Here is a 6,563-nt window from a genome sequence, read left to right on the forward strand (position 1 = left end):
AGATTAATATGATGGAAAATAGACCCGGGGGCCATAGGTTTCACCAGTGGCTTCTCTCAAGAGCATAAGTATTACGGTGGGTGAACAAATTATTGTTGAGCAATTGATAGAATTGAGCATAGTTATGAGAATATCTAGGTATGATCATGTATATAGGCATCATGTCTGTGACAACTAGACCGACTCCTGCCTGCATCTAGTACTATTACTCCACACATCGACCGCTAGCCAGCATGCGTCTATAGTATTAAGTTCAAAAGAACAGAGTAACGCTTTAAGTAAGATGACATGATGTAGAGGGATAAACTCATGCAATATGATATAAACCCCATCTTGTTATCCTCGATGGCAACAATACAATACTTGCCTTGCTGCCCCTGCTGTCACTGGGAAAGGATACCACAAGATTGAACCCAAAGCTAAGCACTTATCCCATTGCAAGAAAGATCAATCTAGTAGGCCAAACCAAACTAATAATTCAAAGAGACTTGCAAACATAGCCAATCATACATAAAAGAATTCAGAGGAGATTCAAATATTGTTCATAGATAATCTTGATCATAAACCCACAATTCATCGGTCTCAACAAACACACCACAAAAGAAGATTACATCGAATAGATCTCCACGAGAATCATGGAGAACTTTGTATTGAGATCCAAAAGAGAGAAGAAGCCGTCTAGCTAATAGCTATGGACCAGAAGGTCTGAGGTAAACTACTCACACATCATCGGAGAGGCTATGATGTTGATGTAGAAGCCCTTCGTGATCATCCGGTAGGACGCCGGAAAAGGCCCCAAGATGGGATCTCACGGGTACAGAAGGTTGCGGCGGTGGAATTAGGTTTTCGTGGATGCTTCTGTTGGTTTGGGGGTACGTAGGTATATATAGGAGGAAGAAGTACGTCGGTGAAGTAACATGGGCCCCACAAGGGTGGAGGGCGAGCCCGGGGGGTAGGCGCGCCCCCTACCTCATGCCCTCCTGGTTGCTTTCTTGACGTAGGGTCCAAGTCCTCTGGATCACGTTTGTTCCGAAAATCACGTTCCCGGAGGTTTCATTCCGTTTGGACTCCGTTTGATATTCTTTTTCTGCGAAACTCTGAAATAGGCAAAAACAGCAATTTGGGCTCGGCCTCCGGTTAATAGATTAGTCCCAAAAATAATATAAAAGTGTATAACAAAGCCCATTAATCATCCAAAACAGAATATAATATAGCATGAAGCAATCAAAAATTATAGATACGTTGGAGACGTATCAAGCATCCCCAAGCTTAATTCTTGCTCGTCCTCGAGTAGGTAAATGATAAAAACAAAATTTATGATGCGGAATGCTACTTGGCATAATTTTTTAATGTAACCCTCTTAATTGTGGTATGAATATTCAGATCCGAAAGATTCAAGATAAAAGTATAATATTGATACAAAAATAATAATACTTCAAGCATACTAACTAAGCAATTATGTCTTCTCAAAATGACATGGCCAAAGAAAGTTATCCCTACAAAGTCATATAGTCTGGCTATGCTCTATCTTCACCACACAAAGTATTTAAAACATGCACAACCCCGATGACAAGCCAAGCAATTGTTTCATACTTTTGGTGTTCTCAAACTTTTTCAATCTTCACGCAATACATGAGCGTGAGCCATGGACATAGCACTATAAGTGGAATAGAATGGTGGTTGTGGAGACGACAAAAAGGGAGAAGATAGTCTCACATCAACTAGGCGTATCAACGGGCTATGGAGATGCCCATTAATAGATATCAATGTGAGTGAGTAGGGATTGCCATGCAACGGATGCACTAGAGCTATAAGTATATGAAAGCTCAACAAAAGAAACTAAGTGGGTGTGCATCCAACTTGCTTGCTCACGAAGACCTAGGGCATTTTGAGGAAGCCCATCATTGGAATATACAAGCCAAGTTCTATAATGAAAAATTCCCACTAGTATATGAAAGTGATATCATAGGAGACTCTCTATCATGAAGATCATGGTGCTACTTTGAAGCACAAGTGTGGTAAAAGGATAGTAACATTGTCCCTTCTCTCTTTTTCTCTCATTTTTTTATTTGGGCCTTTTCTCCCTTTTTTTATGGCCTCTTTTTTTTATTTAGTCCGGAGTCTCATCCCGACTTGTGGGGGAATCATAGTCTCCATCATCCTTTCCTCACTTGGGACAATGCTCTAAAAATGATGATCATCACACTTTTATTTACTTACAACCCAACAATTACAACTCAATACTTAGAACAAAATATGACTCTATGTGAATGCCTCCAGCGGTGTACCGGGATATGCAATGAATCAAGAGTGACATGTATGAAAGAATTATGAACGGTGGCTTTGCCACAAATACGATGTCAACTACATGATCATGCGAGGCAATATGACAATGATGGAGCGTGTCATAATAAACGGAATGGTGGTGAGTTGCATGGAAATATATCTCGGAATGGCTATGGAAATGCCATGATAGGTAGATATGGTGGCTGTTTTGAGGAAGGTATATGGTGGGTGTATGATACCGGCGAAAAGTGCATGGTATTAGAGAGGCTAGCAATGGTGGAAGGAAGAGAGTGTGTATAATCCATGGACTCAACATTAGTCATAAGGAACTCATATACTTATTGCAAAGATCTATAAGTTATCAAAGCAAAGTATTACGCGCATGCTCCTAGGGGGATAGATTGGTAGGAAAAGACCATCGCTCGTCCCCGACCGCCACTCATAAGGAAGACAATGAATAAATAAATCATGCTCCGACTTCATCACATAACGGTTCACCATACATGCATGCTACGGGAATCATGAACTTTAACACACGTATCTCTCAAATCCACAACTACTCAACTAGCATGACTCTAATATCACCATCTTCATATCTCAAAACAATTATCAAGCATCAAACTTCTCATAGTATTCAACACACTCATAAGAATTTTTTTACTAATCTTGAATGCCTATCATAATTAAAGCAAATTACCACGCTGTTTTGTAGGACTCTCAAAATAATCTAAGTGAAGCATGAGATAACAATAGTTTCTATAAAACAAATCCACCACCGTGCTCTAAAAGATATGAGTGAAGCACTAGAGCAAAAACTATATAGCTCAAAAGATATAAGTGAAGCACATAGAGTATTCTAATAAATTCTGAATCATGTGTGTCTCTCTCAAAAGGTGTGTAAAGCAAGTATGATTGTGGCAAACTAACAAATAAAGACTCAAATCATACAAGACGCTCCAAGCAAAACACTTATCATGTGGTGAATAAAAATATAGCTCCAAGTAAAGTTACCGATGGAAGTAGACGAAAGAGGGGATGCCTTCCGGGGCATCCCTAAGCTTCGGCTTTTTGGTGTCCTTAGATTATCTTGGGGTGCCATGGGCATCCCCAAGCTTAGGCTCTTGCCACTCCTTGTTCCATAATCCATCAAATCTTTTACCCAAAACCTGAAAACTTCACAACACAAAACTTAACAGAAAATCTCGTGAGCTCCGTTAGCGAAAGAAAACAAAACACCACTTCAAGGTACTGTAATGAACTCATTATTTATTTATATTTGTGTTAAACCTACTGTATTCCAACTTCTCTATGGTTTATAAACTATTTTACTAGCCATAGATTCATCAAAATAAGCAAACAACACACGAAAAACAGAATCTGTCAAAAACAGAACAGTCTGTAGTAATCTGTAACTAACGCAAACTTATGGAACTCCAAAAAATATACCAAAATAGGACGACCTAGACAATTTGTTTATTGATCAGAAGCAATTGGAATCAATATTTTATCACGTTCTGGTGATTTTTAACAATTATTTTCATGAACAGAAAGTTTCTGGAATTTACTGCAAGATCAAATAACTATCATCCAAGAAGATCCTATAGGTTTAACTTGGCACAAACACTTATTAAAATATAAAAACAAATCTAACCAGAGGCTAGATCAAATATTTATTCCTAAACAGAAGCAAAAAGCAAAAAAAATATTGGGTTGCCTCCCAACAAGCCTATCGTTTAACGCCTCTACCTAGGCATAAAAGCAAGGATAGATCTAGGTATTGCCATCTTTGGTTGGCAATCCATAAGTGGCTCTCATAATAGATTCATATGGTAGTTTAATTTTCTTTCTAGGAAAGTGTTCCATGCCTTTCTTTAACGGAAATTGGAATCTAATATTCCTTCCTTCATATCAATAATTGCACCAATCGTTCTAAGGAAAGGTCTACCAAGAATAATAGGACATGAAGGACTACAATCTATGTCAAGAACAATAAAATCTACGGGCACATAGTTCCTATTTGCAACAATAAGAACATCATTTATTCTTCCCATAGGTTTCTTAATGGTGGAATCCGCAAGGTGCAAGTTTAAAGAGCAATCATCAAAATCACGAAAACCTAACAAATCACATAAAGTTTTTGGAATCGTGGAAACACTAGGACCCAAATCACACAAAGCATAGAATTCATGATCTTTAATTTTAATTTTAATAGTAGGTTTCCACTCATCATAAAGTTTTCTATGGATAGAAACTTCCAACTCAAGTTTTTCTTCATAAGATTGCATTAAAGCATCAATGATATGTTTGGTAAAAGCTTTATTTTGGCTATAAGCATGAGGAGAATTTAGCACGGATTGCAACAAGGAAATACAATCTATCAAAGAGCAATTATCATAATTAAATTCCTTGAAATCCAAAATAGTGGGTTCATTAATATCTAGAGTTTTGATCTCTTCAATCCCACTTTTACCAATTTTTGCATCAAGATCTAAAAACTCCGAATTTTTGGGACGCCTTCTAAGTAAAGGTGGATCATATTCAGTCCCATCATTATCAAGATTCATATTGGAAAACAAAGATTTAATAGGGGACACATCAATAACTTTTAGATCTTCATCTTTATTTTCATAGAAATTAGAAGAACACGCTTTCACAAAGCAATCTTTCTTACCACGCATCCTAGCGGTTCTTTCTTTGCACTCGTCAATGGAAATTCTCATGGCCTTGAGAGACTCATTGATATCATGCTTAGGTGGGATAGATCTGAGTTTCAAAGAATCAACATCAAGAGAAATTTTATCAAAGTTCCTAGCCAATTCATCAACCTTAAGCAATTTTTCTTCAAGCAAAGCATTGAAATTCCTTTATGAATTCATAAATTCTTTAACACTAATCTCAAATTCAGAGGGCATCTTATTATAATTTCCATAAGAATTGTTGTAGGAATTACCATAATTATTAGAGGAATTACTAGGGTATGGCCTAGGATTAAAGTTTCCTCTATACGCGTTGTTACCAAATTTATTCCTACCAACAAAATTCACATCCATAGATTCATTATTATTCTCAATCAAAGTGGACAGAGGCATATCATTAGGATCAGAAGAAACACTTTTAGTAGCAAATAATTTCATAAGTTCATCCATCTTTCCACTCAAAACATTAATTTCTTCTATCGCATGCACTTTTTTATTAGTACATCTTTCGGTGTGCCATTGAGAATAATTAATCATAATATTATCTAGGAGTTTAGTAGCTTCTCCTAAAGTGATTTCCATAAAAGTACCTCCAGCGGCCGAATCTAAAAGATTTCTAGAAGCAAAATCCAATCCGGCATAAAAAAATTGTATAATCATCCAAAGATTTAAACCATGTGTAGGGCAATTACGTATCATTAATTTCATCCTCTCCCAAGCTTGTGCAACATGTTCATGATCAAGTTGCTTAAAATTCATAATATCGTTTCCAAGCGAGATGATCTTAGCGGGAGGAAAATACTTAGAGATAAAAGCATCCTTGCACTTATTCCAAGAATCAATACTATTTTTAGGCAAAGACGAAAACCAAGCTTTAGCACGATCTCTAAGCGAAAAAGGAAATAGCTTCAATTTAACAATATCATTGTCCACATCTTTCTTCTTTTGCATTTCACACAAATCAACGTAGCTATTTAGATGGGTAGCGGCATCTTCCCTAGGAAGGCCGGCGAATTGATCTTTCATGACAAGATTCAACAAAGCAGCAATAATTTCACAAGATTCAGTATCGGTAAGAGGAGCAATCGGAGTGCTAAGAAATTCATTGTTGTTGGTATTGGTGAAGTCACACAATTTAGTATTATCTTGAGCCATCGTGACAAGCAAACAATCCAACACACGAGCAGGCAAGAAGCGAGCGAAAAGGAGGAGAACGGAAAGACAGGGCGAATAAAACGGCAAAGGTGAAGTGGGGGGGAGGAAAACGAGAGGCAAATGGCAAATAATGTAATGCGGGAGATAAGAGTTTGTGATGGGTACTTGGTATGTTGAATTTTGCGCAGATTCCCCGACAACGGTGCCAGAAATCCTTCTTGCTACCTCTTGAGCACTGCGTTGGTTTTCCCTTAAAGAGGAAAGGGTGATGCAGCAAAGTAGCGTAAGTATTTCCCTCAGTTTTTGAGAACCAAGGTATCAATCCAGTAGGAGGCCACGCCAAAGTCCCTCGCACCTACACAAACAAATATAAACCTCGCAACCAACAGAATAAAGGGGTTGTCAATCCCTTCACGGTCACTTACG

Source organism: Aegilops tauschii, chromosome 2 (assembly GCF_002575655.3).
Source record: "Aegilops tauschii subsp. strangulata cultivar AL8/78 chromosome 2, Aet v6.0, whole genome shotgun sequence".
Classification (NCBI taxonomy): Eukaryota; Viridiplantae; Streptophyta; class Magnoliopsida; order Poales; family Poaceae; genus Aegilops; species Aegilops tauschii.